The sequence below is a fragment of the Pelophylax lessonae genome, assembly GCF_965119305.1.
Source record: "Pelophylax lessonae genome assembly, chromosome: 1".
Taxonomy (NCBI): Eukaryota; Metazoa; Chordata; class Amphibia; order Anura; family Ranidae; genus Pelophylax; species Pelophylax lessonae.
The window spans coordinates 823,890,345-823,907,040 of record NC_138768.1 but is presented as its reverse complement, the minus strand read 5'-3'; the positions used below and the strand labels follow the sequence as shown (position 1 = coordinate 823,907,040).

The window sequence follows — 16,696 nt, the reverse complement described above, 5'->3', positions numbered from 1 at the left end:
GTTTTTCCTCTGCACATGTTAGAGATGATGGTCTAAAGCCCCGTACACACGTTCAGATAATCGGACGACTTATCGTTCGCATTTTGTTGCATGATACTAATATCTAATTCAACAATGTGTACAAACCGTATGATTTTTGTCGTACGATTCGGGAAAAGCTTCCTGGTTGCTTAGCTACATATCAGATGGTGCAAAACAAAAACAGTGGCAGCCAGGCTTTTTCCGTGCTATTTTAGTGTTTCTGATCATGCGCGGTCTTTGTCGATCGATTTTTAGGGGACGCATAGTGTACCGATGAAACGATTGACGTTTGCGGGGCTATCGTATGACAGAAGTTTTCCTGTTTGTCTCTTCGGATTTTGTTGGATGAACTGTCGTGATCGGCTGTCAAAAGCTGTGTACTAACGATCAGATTATCGTGCGATCGGGTCGAAAGTGAGTTTTATCGTACGATTATCGGAACTTGTGTACAGGGCATAAGTCAGGTTCAAAAGCGGCAGAAGAAAGCATAATGAAGGGACACCATTTGAAGAAGGGGTGTGGTTTGTTACACTACTGGCTAAAGTAATAATCACCCTGGTTTCTTAGATGCTGACTTGGTATTTTAGCAAAATGTAAATAGTCTTAAAGTGGTTCTAAAACATTAAGGTTTTTTTTGTTTTTGTTACGTTAATGCATTCTATACATTAAAGTGATTGTAAACGATCACCTTGTAAAACAACCCATTCGGGTTAAAGCAGAAATGAAAGGCAAAACATTTTTGTATAAATATAAAAAATATTATAAATAACTTTTTTATATGTGATCATATTCCCTCTGTTCTCAACTGCATAGGAGCTGGGGGGGGGAAGAGAAGCAGCAGCACACTGAACTTGCCAGTGAATGGTTGTCCATGGGGGGCATGTCAGTACAAGTCTGATCATTGGAGGACAGTACATTGAGTTCCCGGCATAGATAGAGAACTGATCACGATGTGCTCCCCTGCTTAGTGTGGTCAGTTTTTAATAGAAAAGCAGAGGGACCGGAAGGAACACCAGGGATTTAACATAAAGAAAGCAGAGGGACCGGAAGGAACACCAGGGATTTAACATAAAGGAAGCAATACAAAGAGAACAGGATACTTTATCATACAAGTATATGGTACAGCAAACATATATCGGGAACATGACTTTTGGGGCAACAAATGTTTTAAGGTAAAAAGCTTTCCTGACAGACTCCATGGCAGCATACGTATTGGGCTAGCCCCGCCTCTAAACCTACCCTATAGGACATCCACTCCCATAAATCTTTGCAACTGTTCAGCACACTTGTTCCTTTTTTGTCCTCCTATGGATTACCTGTATCCTACCCAGTGGATTCCAGAGGATGGATAGTTCTGCCGACCTGGTTTGGGGTCTTTTTTCCTCCGATAAGCCCTAGCTGTGGCAGGGTATGAAGTGGGGAATTTGTGGATCTGCAGCCAATGCCTCATCCTTTCCTGTTGGAAGGACACTCCATCTGTTGGATTCTTTTCCCCCCAGAATCACAGCAGTGAGCGTTCTCCTTGTTCAAACCAACATGCATGTGCAGTGTGCTCTCTCTTTAGAGTTATCTTCACTTCTCCCACACTATAACTATCCTTTGTTTCATCCCCACCCCCCCCCCCCCCCGGTCCCCGGTCCCCGGTCCCCGGTTCCATTCCCACATGGAATTCTAGCTGATTTGTAAGTATTGGGTCCCTGTGGTGGCCATTGAGCTTTGAATAATCCCATTTATTACATATTGTGTTACATACTATCAATTGATTTTCTACTTTACAGATATTCATATATGCATCTACTTCTGAGGAAGCAAACTGAGATTTTAGGATGCATTTATCAACTTCATCATGTTTTATTATTTATGACATTTATTATGGAATTGTTACAAATCATAGTTATTGATACTAACAATATAGTATCAATTTTTTATGTATTGAAATTACAAATTGTATTTATGAATAAATTTGTACACTATGTATTTAGTGGCCATGTGTGTTGCACCTCTGCACCTCATTTAAAGTCTTAGGACAAACTTATGCTTTTTTAGATATTGTGCAATGATGATCATCACTGTAGGCACATGAGGTGTAAATCATGAAATCTAGTGGATTTGCATTGTATAATTTGCATGTTTCCTGTTCTCCATATGTGATGTCGGGGGGTTGCAGCTGTTATATAGGAGACATTGTACAGGTGACATCTCAGTAGTCTGTGTGTGTCAGTGCAGAGACATCAAGATGGCTTCTCAGGGGGTTCTGCTGCCTCTCATACTGCTTTATATTCAGGGTGAGACTTCAATAAAAATACAAATGATAGAAATATGGGTACAATCTTATTATTTTGCTGTGTATACAGAAATTACTATTTTCTTTCCCATCCTCAGGATCCTGGGCACAGATTACACTGACACAGACTCCGAATGAGATCACTGCAACTCCAGGACAGACAGTCACCGTCTCATGTAAATGCAGTTCTGGTGTCAGAACTGACAGGTTACACTGGTACCAGCAGAAACCAGGACAACGTCCAACACTGATTATCTATGGTACAAGCAACCTTCAGTCTGGAGTCCCAGCCAGGTTCAGTGGATCTGGATCAGGAACAGATTTCACTCTTACAATCAGAGACATAAAGGATGAAGATGTTGCAGTTTATTGCTGTCAGCAGGGTAACAGCTACCCTTTCACACAGTGATACAGAGCCGTACAAAAACCTCCTTCCTCTATTTCTTCTACTTACAATGAACAATGTATCTTGTATAGAAAAGGCTCCATAGTTTGTGTCTGTCAGTCCAAAAGACATCCAAATGGGTTTTCAGGTATTCTTCTGTTCTGTCATTTTGCTTTATAATGTGGGTGAGAGTTTTGTAGGGTGATAAAGTATAAGATGCAGTAGGAGTTAAATAAATGTATCTAGCTTTATGTATGAACACTAAGCATGACTTTCTTTTTCACTATAACAGGATGTATGATCGGACATAAAATCATCCTGTTACAATGTGTTATGTATAAACCAGATAACAGTATGAAACAAGTATTGCAGATGTTACAATGCAGGAGTCACTAGATGCAATGCCCAAATAGGTCAATAGGTGGCAGCACAGTACAGTCTATGAGAAATATAATAGATATAGAATACAGAGATGGATGACTAATAAAATAAACCAAGCAGTACAGTAGGAATAGATACTTGCACTTCCGTTATGAAATGTAATTTAGCTTAGTGAATAAGGTAGAGCTGTGCTCACTTCAGTAATTCATTCATGTGCACAAGCTAGAGTCCTATTTTTGTATGTTTTGCTTTTTTTAAAACATTCCCCTGCACATGATTGGGTATTCTTTGCAAAGTGAATTGTTATCTAATTTAACCACTTAAGCCCCGGAGGATTTGGCTGCTAAAGGACCAGGGGTTTTTTTGCGATTTTTTACTGCGTGACTTTAACGGACAATTGCGCGGTCGTGCGACGATGTACCTAAACGAATTTGACGTCCTTTTTTTCCCACAAACAGAGCTTTCTTTTGGTGGTATTTGATCACCTGTGCGATTTTTTGATCACGCGCTATAAACAAAAAAAGAGCGTAAATTTTGCAAAAATAACAATATTTTTCACATTTTTTTATATGAAATTCCCCCCAAAAAAAAGTAAAAATCAAAATTTTTTAACATTTTTCGGCCAATTTGTTTTATGCTACCTATGTTTGGTAAAAAAAATCGCAAAAAGCGTATTTTGATTGGTTTGCGCAAAAGTTATCGCGTTTACTAACAAAGGGAAAGATTTTTGTCATTTTTGGTGTTTTTTTTTTTTAACGCGTAATGGCGGCGATCTGCGATTTTTTTTTCGGTACTGCGACATTGCGGCGGACAGATCGGACCCTTGACTGACATTTTTGACACTTTTGGGGGTACCAGTGACATTACTGCAGTAATCAGTGCTATACATATGCACTGTTACTGCAAAAATGACACTGGCAGGGAAGGGGTTAACTTTATTGGACAGGGAGGGGTTAAGTGTGTCCTAGGGGCGTGATTCTAACTGTGTAGGGACATTCCTATTGGTGTAAAAGCAAAGATCAACCGTTCTACATAGTAGAACGGACAGATCTTCACTTTTACACAGGGAGAACTGACAGGCAGCTTGTTTACACAAGCTGCTCTGTCTTTCTCCCTTCACAGGAGCGATCGCAGTGTGACTGGCGGACATCGAGTCCGCCGGTCACACGCACTGACTTGCCTGTGAACGAGCCGCGGCGGGCGCGCGCCTCGGCGGGCGCGCGCCCGCCCGCGATAGGCTCGCAAGTCAGTGACAGGCGAGTGACGTACCGATACGTCACTCTGCCTGGCCGGGGCTGACCGCCGCAGTATATAGTCGTGCGTTGGTCGGCAACCGGTTAATTTAGCGAAGGGATCATTCCTTTGCAAAATGAACACAGTGTATTGCTTTAGTAATGATGGTGGTTGTTTGTTTTTGCAACAATTGTAAGCTAATTTAGGTAAACACATTGATATTTTTAAAAGAGTAAGTTCACTTTTTTAATAAAAAATAAACCAGACGGTCAAGGGGCCTCAGTGTGTTCAAAAACACTGTGCAGCTTTGAAATATTGGGCTTAGTTAAAAATTGGTTCCTGTAGGTCATTTGCACCCCCCCTGAAACCTGACTGAAAAACTCCTACAGAATGGCTCTACCCCATCCTGTCCTGATGGCAGGACACTCCAACTGTTGGACGCTTTCCCTCCAGCACCACAGGAGTGAGCATTCTCCTTGTTCAAGCCAACACGCATGCGCAGTGTGCTCTCTCTCTCTCTTCCTGTTCATCAGCAATGCTGAGCTTGGCTGCTACTTCTAGAAAAGAGAGTTCTGTGTGTGTAGAACTGAATGAGGGGAACGCTCCCTCATGGTGCTGGGGGATAAGAGTCCAATGGTTGGTGCATCCTGACAACAGGACAGAACGGGGCAAAGCCATCTAGGAGTTTTTCTGCCAGGCTTCAGGGGGATGTAAATGGCCTACAGATTTGGCCTCCTTTACTGTATCTGTTGACCTAAAAATATTACTAAAATTCTGGAATCAACTAATATATAGTAATAGACAAAATCTGGTGTCCAGAATGGAACTAAGTAGAAGACAGTGAATGGCGGATAACACAAAACACACTAAAACTTACCCAAAACCTCAGATAACAATTTGATGAACAACCATTCTTCTTTACATCCAACATGTAGAAACCTAGAAATGCTCCTATGATGGTAAATCACTAGGTGTGCTATGACATGTGGAAGGATTAGAACCTTTTTTAGGTTTCTATTGCTCTCTGTTTTCCCGGGGAGATTTCCCCTTACTTCCTGTATCAAAGAGACAACAGGAAGTCAGAAGTGAGAAGTGAGATGCAGTTGGTGTAACAGTCGTCACCAGATGACCCCTCACCTCAGATCCCATTAAGAAATGTCACCTTCCGGATTTCTCTCTCATTCTTCCAGTGCTTACTCCAGTATAAAACAGAAATACCAACCCTTCTCCAGCTGCATCTAAAACATCAATTACAGAAATGTTGGAGCTCTACTTTAATTACACTAAGAGAGGGGAGAGAAAGTAAAAATTATAAAAAGAATCCTATGTAACAATTCAAATTTGAAATCTTTTATCTATGTGTACAGTAAATCTTCCATTTGGAATGTAATGAAGCTGTAAAACTCCCCATTGTTCACTCTATGCCTTCAGTACACCATAAACTAAAAGTGACACACACACACACACACACACACACACACACACACACACACACACACACACACACACACACACACACACACACACACACACACACACACACACACACACACACACACACACACACACACACACACACACACACACACACACACACACACACACACACACACACACACACACACTTTGTAAGTCATATTCTTAGTACAATTAAGCTACCTCTAATGATGGTCACCCTAGTTCCAGAGGACGGCTGTATATGGTAACAAATAACAATCCTAGTTTAATTCATTCTGGATACTACTGCCAGACTCTGAACTTCTGAGAAGATCTGGTACCCATACCATGGAGGAATCCTGTTATTTATACTCCCTTTTTTCTCCCCTTGACTGGTCATAAAATGCCTTGTATTCTCTAAATACAAGGTGTTCTGTGAATAGAAAAGGGACGATCCTGTAATTTATCCACTCCCTCCGCTCCACATGTCCTGTCACAAAATTCCTTGTATTAAGGGATCAGAATGCAAGAGGCTTTGTGTGGTCAAAGGGGGAGAAAATAGATTTTTTTTTTTTTTTTGCCCAGGAATTCTGTTTTAATAAATCTCTGGGATATGTGTACATTTTGTTGTGTTTTAACCCTTTAAACCCTTTAAACAAACTTCTTTGAAAATAAACTACTAGACTATGGGCTCAGATTTGGGCACCATTTTAGAAAAGGACCTAGGAATTTTGCAGAATGTTCTAACCCTTCAGAGCGGAAACTAAAAAAATCTAAATATTAAACATTTTTTTAAAAAAAGCAGCACACTGAACTTGCCAGTGAGTGGCTGTCCATGGGGGGCATGTCAGTACAGGTCTGACCATTGGTCCCCTGCTTAGTGTGGTCAGTTTTTAATAGAAAAGCAGAGGGACCGGAAGGAACGCCAGGGATTTCACATAAAGGAAGCAATACAAAGAGAACAGGATACTTTATCATACAAGTATATGGTACAGCAGGCACATATCGGGAACATGAAGTTTTGGGGTAACAAATGTTTTAAGGTAAAAAGCTTTCCTGACAGACTCCATGGCAGCATACGTATCGGGCTAGTCCCGCCTCTAAACCTACCCTATAGGACATCCACTAGCATAAATCTTTGCAACTGTTCAGCACACTTGTTCCTTTTTTTTCCTCCTACGGATTACCTGTATCCTACCCAGTGGATTCCAGAGGATGGATAGTTCTGCCAACCTGGTTTGGGGTCTTTTTTCCTCCGATAAGCCCTAGCTTTGGCAGGGTATGAAGTGAGGCATTTGTGGATCTGCAGCCAATGGCCGAGGAACCTAGCTGCTGTGAGTGGCCCGATTGCCCAGCATGAAGTCCGGTGTTTATGAGATTGCCTATCCATCCCTGGTGGCTAATGGGTCGTTTTTGGTGTGAGTACATTGTCTTGTTATACCTCCATGGCAGCTATTGTGTCTTTATTTGGCCTTCTTTGTGCTTACCTCCTTTATGTATTTTCATCCCTGGTGGTTAGTGCTCCGGGGCCGATCCGCATTCACTTCCTGACCGGCTGTCGGTTTGTGGCTTCTGCGCATGCGCGGTCACCTCTGGATCGAGGCTTGGTTTCGCGCATGCACAGTAGCGGTGTGGCACATGCACAGTGAGTCTTAGGGCGCCGCTGGATGATGTCAGCGGGCACCATATTCAAAAAGCGTTCACAGTGTCAGCAGACCGTGTATGAGAATACACTTTGCTGAGAGAGAGACGATTCATGACTCCTGGTCCCTGCCTTCTCACTGCTTGCAGCCACAGGTCCTCTGGTGAGTAACACTGGCTCCAGGGTTATTAGAGCTCTTGGTAGAGAAGACAAAAAAAAGAAAAAAGAGGGGCGCACCGACCTAGTGCATTACCATAAAAACTTTTATTAAAATATTAAAAGGTGTACAATATACTCACAAGACTGGTGTGGTACAACACACATCAAGAATAGCATATACAGTCTCCAAGGTAGCCAGGTCCCAATAGTGACAAATGGGCATACAGATAGTCGCATGGGGCTGCTGTGGCTAGGCTGACGCGTTTCAGGGGCGAGCCCCCTTCCTCAGAGCCAGAAAAGATGCTGCTAGATCACAAGCCGAACGGTCAAAGACTAAATGGAAGTAGGCCCCACCTCTTCCTGCTCCACCCCAACCCTAAGGGCGGGACAGAGGGGAGGGGGGAAGTGAGAAAAGGGAAGAAGAGGGGAGAAGAGAAAGGAGAAGAATAAAACGGACACAGCAGCAAGAAGGAGAAGGGGGGGGAAAAGAAAAATGGGGATGCTGGGACAGGGAAAGAACATGGAAGGGGGGAGGGGGAGGGGAAGAGGGGAGGACAGAGAGGACACTTGTCCAGTCCGAGCCAAAACACACCCACCTTCCAAGGCCAGCTCGGACTATGTGATCAGCGGCAAAAGAAATATAATAGATAAAATAAATATACAGCAAATGAAACACTTGTTCGAACAAGAAAGGAGATAACAAATCAAATGTGACGGGTAATGCATTGTGGTCAGAAGTGGTATACATATATACGTATATACATATACACATGTAATAACTACACACGTATATATATACATGCACACATACATACATATACATATACATGCACACATATACACTCACATCAACAGTCAGTACTTTAGGTCTCTATTGGATCAGATGAGAACTCCACTGCTTATCCTGTGCATATCCACTAGCAAGCAGAGCAGTGTCAGCCACCCCTGGCCTACAGCCATGCAGGGGGGACACTACCCGTAGGAGCAGAGCGTATACAGCTAGCCTGGCATGGTGCAAGAGGATCTCGCTGGCCTCCACACACAAATAGTACCTGTGATCATGATGTGAGGAGGGTGCCGCTGGCCGGGACTAAAAGGGGTCTGCTGTATGTTGAAACATCCCTATTTGGATGGCTGCGTCCCTTCTCTGGGACGCACGCCAACCCGTACCCGGAAGTGAGAAACCGGAAGTGCGGGTGGATGCGTTTCACCCGCATCACTTCCGCCATCACTACGGGGCGCCGCTCGGACCATTTCTCTGCAAGTCATTAGCTGTGCCAGCCAGCAGTGGACATGGACAGAGCGGCGCTTACCCGACTCCGCCCTCCTCCTTGCGTCTCTAAGCAAGTGGCTACAAGTGCATATGTATATATATAAAATGTCCGTGGTGAACAGGCAGGCTGTTCAAAAATAAGGGCAATGATGGCACCATTTGCATAAGCTTGCAAGGTACATATAGCATGATCAGGACATATTGACAAAAGAATATATATAATAATAGTAGTGATAATAATAAATAGAGGTAAATGATTGATTGATTGATAACATGATGCAATAATACAACAATACCACTGAAAGATAATACTACATAAAGGAGATTTTTTGGGGGGGGGGGTGGATGAGAGTGAACCACATCTGAAAAATATATATATAGTATAATACATTATAATGTAATATAACATAATAATGGTGCCAACAAGCACAAACGCATATAGATTTATGCATACGTTTATGTTTAGGCATATACCTTCTATCTATATCTCTATCTATATTTGTTTTTTGTTTTTTGTGTGTGTCCCGCTCAAAATACATATACGGTGCAAGAAAAAAGTGCCAATGTGCCATCACTGTCTATAAGCAGGCCGCAGAAGGAAAACAGTTCCCCATGCGGACATGCATAATGTGGGAAGCATGCACTCAAACCAATACCAGCTGGTCTTTGTGTACATATGTCAATGCTAATACTAATGGCCAAAAATGGGCTGTTACAGCCATCCAACCCAAGAGGCTGTACCACAGAGGAACAAGGGAGCAAAGGAGGGGGGGGGGGGGGTTTAGGGGGGTGGATAAAAGGAGGGAAGAGATTTTATCACACCACTGTGTGCAGCTCAATCTCCTCATTTAACCCTTTCGGGGCTAAAGACCCCAGGGTGAATATCCAATAGGCCTCTCTGGTGCAGAGCCTTTGGTACTTGAGGCCACCATCCAAATCTTTGTTGATGGCCTCTATCCCAAAAACCCTCAAGCCCTCAACGCTACTATTGTGTGCATCCAGAAAGTGCCGAGGAACAGAATATTTGTCTTTCTGCAGAGTAATGCCACTTTTATGCTCACTAATTCTTACTCTCAAAGGTCTAGTGGTGCGGCCGACATAGAGGAGGCCACAGGGACAGAGCATCCCATAGACCACATGGGTGGTGCTGCAATTGATGAACTGATTGATTTTGTAGGTCTTTCCATCAATAGCTGCAATATCTTTTTTCCTGTGGCACATGTGTACGCACGTGCCACAGTTGTTGACACCACATCTGTAGCACCCCTTTTGGTCAAAAATTCTGCCCCAGGCCCCATTTAGCCCATTGGTCTTCCTATCTCTTCTAACCCTACTAGGGGCCACCATGCTTCTAAGGTCCCTGGGTTTCCTAAATATAAGGTTTGGGTGTGGGGGTAAATGGTCTTTTAGCACAGGGTCCTGTTGGAGGATTTTCCAGTTCCTCTTCAGGACTTTCTGTATAACAGGGGCTTGGTTATTAAACCTAGTGCAGAATCTAACTTGTAACACCCCTTCTGTTCCATGATTTCCCACTTTCGCTGTATCCACCGGGAAAGCGTCATACAAGGACAAGTACTTTCTATAGGCCTCCTTTATGTGTTCGGCTTTGTATCCCTTTTCCTCAAATTTCTTACTTAAAATGGCTCCCTGTTCCTCATAATCAACCTTACGTGTGCATGTCCGCTTAAGTCTGCAGAACTGGCCGAAAGGGACATTTCTGATCCACTTGGGGTGATGATGACTACGGGCATGGAGAAACGAGTTCCCAGCACTAGGCTTGAAATGTGTTTTTGAATAGATCAAGCCTTCGTTGTCCACCCGAAGCTCAAGATCCAGAAATATCAAACACTCATCATCCAGCACATGAGTGAAAGCAATGCCATAGGGATTATCCGAACAGTAAAGCAAAAATTGCTGCAGCTGTTCATCGGATCCATCCCAGATGACTAGGATGTCATCTATGTAGCGTGCGAACAGGACCAGGTTTGCCCCAAAGGGATTGTTGGCCCAAATGAATTGGCTTTCCCAATATCCCATAAATAAGTTGGCATAGCTTGGGGCAAACCTGGCCCCCATGGCTGTGCCCTTGATTTGTCTGTAGTGGCTCCCAAGGAACGTGAAATAATTATGCGTGAGCATATATTCAATGCCACTATACAGAAACTGAATTTGGGCATGATGGAATGCTTGGTCCTTAGTTAGAAAGTGCTGCACCGCCTGCAGGCCAAAGACATGTCCTATACTCGTATACAAGGACGTGACATCCAGAGACAGCCATCTGTAACCATCCTGCCATTTGTATGATGACAGGATGTCCAGCATATGACCAGAGTCTTTGACATACGAAGGTAGTGTGGTGACTAGATCTTGTAGGAAATGATCCACATAACAACCCAGGTTGCTAGATAGGCTATCAATGCCGGCGATGATGGGCCTGCCTGGGGGATTAAGAGGGTCTTTGTGGATTTTAGGGATATGATAGAAGTGAGGGGTGACTGGATATTTGCGAAACAGGAATAAATACTCATCTTTAGTGATAACTTCACTCTTTAGAGCTTCTTCCAGGAGCACCTGGAGTTCTTGTTTATACCTCGTAGTGGGATCACAGGGGAGTCTTTCATAAGTGGTGGTGTCATTCAAGAGCCTCTCAGCTTCCTTTATGTAGACTTCCCTGTCTTGAATAACCAGACTTCCTCCTTTATCCGCCTGTCTGATGACAACCTCCGTTCTATCTTTAAGTGCTGACAGAGGGCCTTTAAGATCAAGGTTCGATTGTGTCTTACCCATAGATTTTTTCTTGGGGAGATTTCCACACAAAGACCTAAATTCACTAAGGACGAGCTCATAGAAGGTGGAGATGAAATTCCCTTTTGTCCAATGTGGATAGAACTTAGACTGTGGTCTAAAGGTGGTCTGGACAATTCTTGCATTGTCCATAGTATATAATGACTCTAAGTTCTCCAAACCCTCTATGGCGCCCTCGTCGTACAGTGCTTCTAAAGCAGCGAGAGCTGAAACATCATCAGGGCCACAATAGAGGGGGGAGGGGGGAGGCATGATGGAGGGGGGAAGAGGGGGAGGGGTTGATGAAATAACTTCCCTTCCATTCCCATCTTTATCCTTAAGCGCAAAAAAGCGTTTGATGGTTAAATTTCTCACAAATCTGTTCAAATCAATGAATAGTTCGAACAGGTTTGGAGGGTTTTCTGGAGCAAAATTTAGACCTTTCCTAAGTAGATCCAACTCTGCATCAGAAAACACTGATTGTGAAAGATTGAAAATTTTAATTGTGGAATATGCATCTAGTGTCTTCTCCTTCCTTTTGTGTTTCTTCCCACCTCTTCTCCCCCGCCTCGTGTGCTCTGACCATTTCTTGTTGTGCTCCTTGTTGGTATTGTTCTCCTCGCTGCGGGTACTCGGTTCCCCGCAGCTCCTCTCCCTAAAAAAGGACCTGAGACAGTTTTGGTGGATGCCTCATCGCCTTTTGGGGTATCTGGAGCCACTAACCCGGGGCCCCCTCCCAAACTACTGCTAGGCATATCAGGGCTCTCTGACAGATTGTCTCCTGATGGAGTAGTAGACTGGGGATGGGGAACCTTCTGAGGGGCTTGGGTAACTTTAGCCCTACTGGGTTGTCCTCGACTTCCCTGATCCCTGTTATTATTGTTGTTTCTTTGCCCTTTTCGGGGCTGGTTGTCATCAGGCACACTGTTTTGTCTCATGCTGACCTCGTCATTGGCCCAACCATCATGGTTGGGGGTTACAAAGTCATATTTCCCTCGTATATGTTCCTTTTTGGAGAGTTTCTTGGGTCTAGTTCCCTGTGTATCCCCTTGATGGTAATGGCCTTTTCTATTCTGACCTTGGGAGTAGTGTTCACCGGATACAAAGTCCAACGCCCCCCGTCTCCAATTAAGTTCCCGCCCTTGTGCATAGTCACATTTATCCCTTTCAAATTTTGTGGATTTCTTGCCGATAAGGTCAGTCTCGTACTCTATCATCTGCTCATTGACCATGGTATCCCATGTGTCAAATGAGGTCAGATCAGTAAAGGATGCAAGTTCTTCTTGCAAACTGACAATATCTGCTCTAATGTCCACAAGAAATCTCTCCCTCTGTAGAATAATTAATTGTAGCCATGTTTTATTGAACTGGCGCATTTCCTCTATCCATCTATCTCGAAGATCTTTATCAAGGAAGTCACAGACTTTAGTTATTCTCAAACCTCTCGGTATTCTGTTCACTTCCATATATTTTTGTAGGATAGTAATGTCCCACCATTGGGTCATCTCTTTTTCTAACAAGTGTTTCAGACGATAGAAGGCCGAGACCATTCTATCTTCCCTATCCAACACGACTGGATCCAAATTCTGCTCATTCTCATTAGTGTCACATGTCTCATATGAGTCAATACTGCTTAAAAAACCTTTGGCTAAAGACGAACGTCTCAACAGTCTTTCTTCAATAGATAAAACCATTTTCCTTGGAAAAACACAGTACCTCAATCTTCTTTCCAAAGATGCGTACTCAGCTGCTGGAGTCCCCAAGAGAAAAAAGTATGTATTCAAGTAAAAAGCAAAACCTCCTGCGCTTGAGTGCTGTCTGATGGAGTAGAAAGAGGTGCACTACAAACTCAGATGTAAAGAGAGCTGTTTGGTCTTGCTGCCCCCTTCAGGATCAAGGGTATCCAGAACCACTGGTAGAGAAGACAAAAAAAAGAAAAAAGAGGGGCGCACCGACCTAGTGCATTACCATAAAAACTTTTATTAAAATATTAAAAGGTGTACAATATACTCACAAGACTGGTGTGGTACAACACACATCAAGAATAGCATATACAGTCTCCAAGGTAGCCAGGTCCCAATAGTGACAAATGGGCATACAGATAGTCGCATGGGGCTGCTGTGGCTAGGCTGACGCGTTTCAGGGGCGAGCCCCCTTCCTCAGAGCCAGAAAAGATGCTGCTAGATCACAAGCCGAACGGTCAAAGACTAAATGGAAGTAGGCCCCACCTCTTCCTGCTCCACCCCAACCCTAAGGGCGGGACAGAGGGGAGGGGGGAAGTGAGAAAAGGGAAGAAGAGGGGAGAAGAGAAAGGAGAAGAATAAAACGGACACAGCAGCAAGAAGGAGAAGGGGGGGGAAAAGAAAAATGGGGATGCTGGGACAGGGAAAGAACATGGAAGGGGGGAGGGGGAGGGGAAGAGGGGAGGACAGAGAGGACACTTGTCCAGTCCGAGCCAAAACACACCCACCTTCCAAGGCCAGCTCGGACTATGTGATCAGCGGCAAAAGAAATATAATAGATAAAATAAATATACAGCAAATGAAACACTTGTTCGAACAAGAAAGGAGATAACAAATCAAATGTGACGGGTAATGCATTGTGGTCAGAAGTGGTATACATATATACGTATATACATATACACATGTAATAACTACACACGTATATATATACATGCACACATACATACATATACATATACATGCACACATATACACTCACATCAACAGTCAGTACTTTAGGTCTCTATTGGATCAGATGAGAACTCCACTGCTTATCCTGTGCATATCCACTAGCAAGCAGAGCAGTGTCAGCCACCCCTGGCCTACAGCCATGCAGGGGGGACACTACCCGTAGGAGCAGAGCGTATACAGCTAGCCTGGCATGGTGCAAGAGGATCTCGCTGGCCTCCACACACAAATAGTACCTGTGATCATGATGTGAGGAGGGTGCCGCTGGCCGGGACTAAAAGGGGTCTGCTGTATGTTGAAACATCCCTATTTGGATGGCTGCGTCCCTTCTCTGGGACGCACGCCAACCCGTACCCGGAAGTGAGAAACCGGAAGTGCGGGTGGATGCGTTTCACCCGCATCACTTCCGCCATCACTACGGGGCGCCGCTCGGACCATTTCTCTGCAAGTCATTAGCTGTGCCAGCCAGCAGTGGACATGGACAGAGCGGCGCTTACCCGACTCCGCCCTCCTCCTTGCGTCTCTAAGCAAGTGGCTACAAGTGCATATGTATATATATAAAATGTCCGTGGTGAACAGGCAGGCTGTTCAAAAATAAGGGCAATGATGGCACCATTTGCATAAGCTTGCAAGGTACATATAGCATGATCAGGACATATTGACAAAAGAATATATATAATAATAGTAGTGATAATAATAAATAGAGGTAAATGATTGATTGATTGATAACATGATGCAATAATACAACAATACCACTGAAAGATAATACTACATAAAGGAGATTTTTTGGGGGGGGGGGTGGATGAGAGTGAACCACATCTGAAAAATATATATATAGTATAATACATTATAATGTAATATAACATAATAATGGTGCCAACAAGCACAAACGCATATAGATTTATGCATACGTTTATGTTTAGGCATATACCTTCTATCTATATCTCTATCTATATTTGTTTTTTGTTTTTTGTGTGTGTCCCGCTCAAAATACATATACGGTGCAAGAAAAAAGTGCCAATGTGCCATCACTGTCTATAAGCAGGCCGCAGAAGGAAAACAGTTCCCCATGCGGACATGCATAATGTGGGAAGCATGCACTCAAACCAATACCAGCTGGTCTTTGTGTACATATGTCAATGCTAATACTAATGGCCAAAAATGGGCTGTTACAGCCATCCAACCCAAGAGGCTGTACCACAGAGGAACAAGGGAGCAAAGGAGGGGGGGGGGGGGTTTAGGGGGGTGGATAAAAGGAGGGAAGAGATTTTATCACACCACTGTGTGCAGCTCAATCTCCTCATTTAACCCTTTCGGGGCTAAAGACCCCAGGGTGAATATCCAATAGGCCTCTCTGGTGCAGAGCCTTTGGTACTTGAGGCCACCATCCAAATCTTTGTTGATGGCCTCTATCCCAAAAACCCTCAAGCCCTCAACGCTACTATTGTGTGCATCCAGAAAGTGCCGAGGGACAGAATATTTGTCTTTCTGCAGAGTAATGCCACTTTTATGCTCACTAATTCTTACTCTCAAAGGTCTAGTGGTGCGGCCGACATAGAGGAGGCCACAGGGACAGAGCATCCCATAGACCACATGGGTGGTGCTGCAATTGATGAACTGATTGATTTTGTAGGTCTTTCCATCAATAGCTGCAATATCTTTTTTCCTGTGGCACATGTGTACGCACGTGCCACAGTTGTTGACACCACATCTGTAGCACCCCTTTTGGTCAAAAATTCTGCCCCAGGCCCCATTTAGCCCATTGGTCTTCCTATCTCTTCTAACCCTACTAGGGGCCACCATGCTTCTAAGGTCCCTGGGTTTCCTAAATATAAGGTTTGGGTGTGGGGGTAAATGGTCTTTTAGCACAGGGTCCTGTTGGAGGATTTTCCAGTTCCTCTTCAGGACTTTCTGTATAACAGGGGCTTGGTTATTAAACCTAGTGCAGAATCTAACTTGTAACACCCCTTCTGTTCCATGATTTCCCACTTTCGCTGTATCCACCGGGAAAGCGTCATACAAGGACAAGTACTTTCTATAGGCCTCCTTTATGTGTTCGGCTTTGTATCCCTTTTCCTCAAATTTCTTACTTAAAATGGCTCCCTGTTCCTCATAATCAACCTTACGTGTGCATGTCCGCTTAAGTCTGCAGAACTGGCCGAAAGGGACATTTCTGATCCACTTGGGGTGATGATGACTACGGGCATGGAGAAACGAGTTCCCAGCACTAGGCTTGAAATGTGTTTTTGAATAGATCAAGCCTTCGTTGTCCACCCGAAGCTCAAGATCCAGAAATATCAAACACTCATCATCCAGCACATGAGTGAAAGCAATGCCATAGGGATTATCCGAACAGTAAAGCAAAAATTGCTGCAGCTGTTCATCGGATCCATCCCAGATGACTAGG

At 43.9% G+C, this 16,696-nt stretch overlaps 1 gene segment (V, D, J or C); it reads left to right on the top strand.

Annotated features, from left to right (window-relative positions):
* The first annotated feature begins 2,247 nt into the window (after positions 1–2,247).
* The window catches only part of LOC309555263 (immunoglobulin kappa light chain-like), a 589,331-nt gene continuing 574,882 nt past the window's right edge, over positions 2,248–16,696 (top strand). The window contains exons 1-2 of the V gene segment in view: positions 2,248–2,306; positions 2,404–2,688.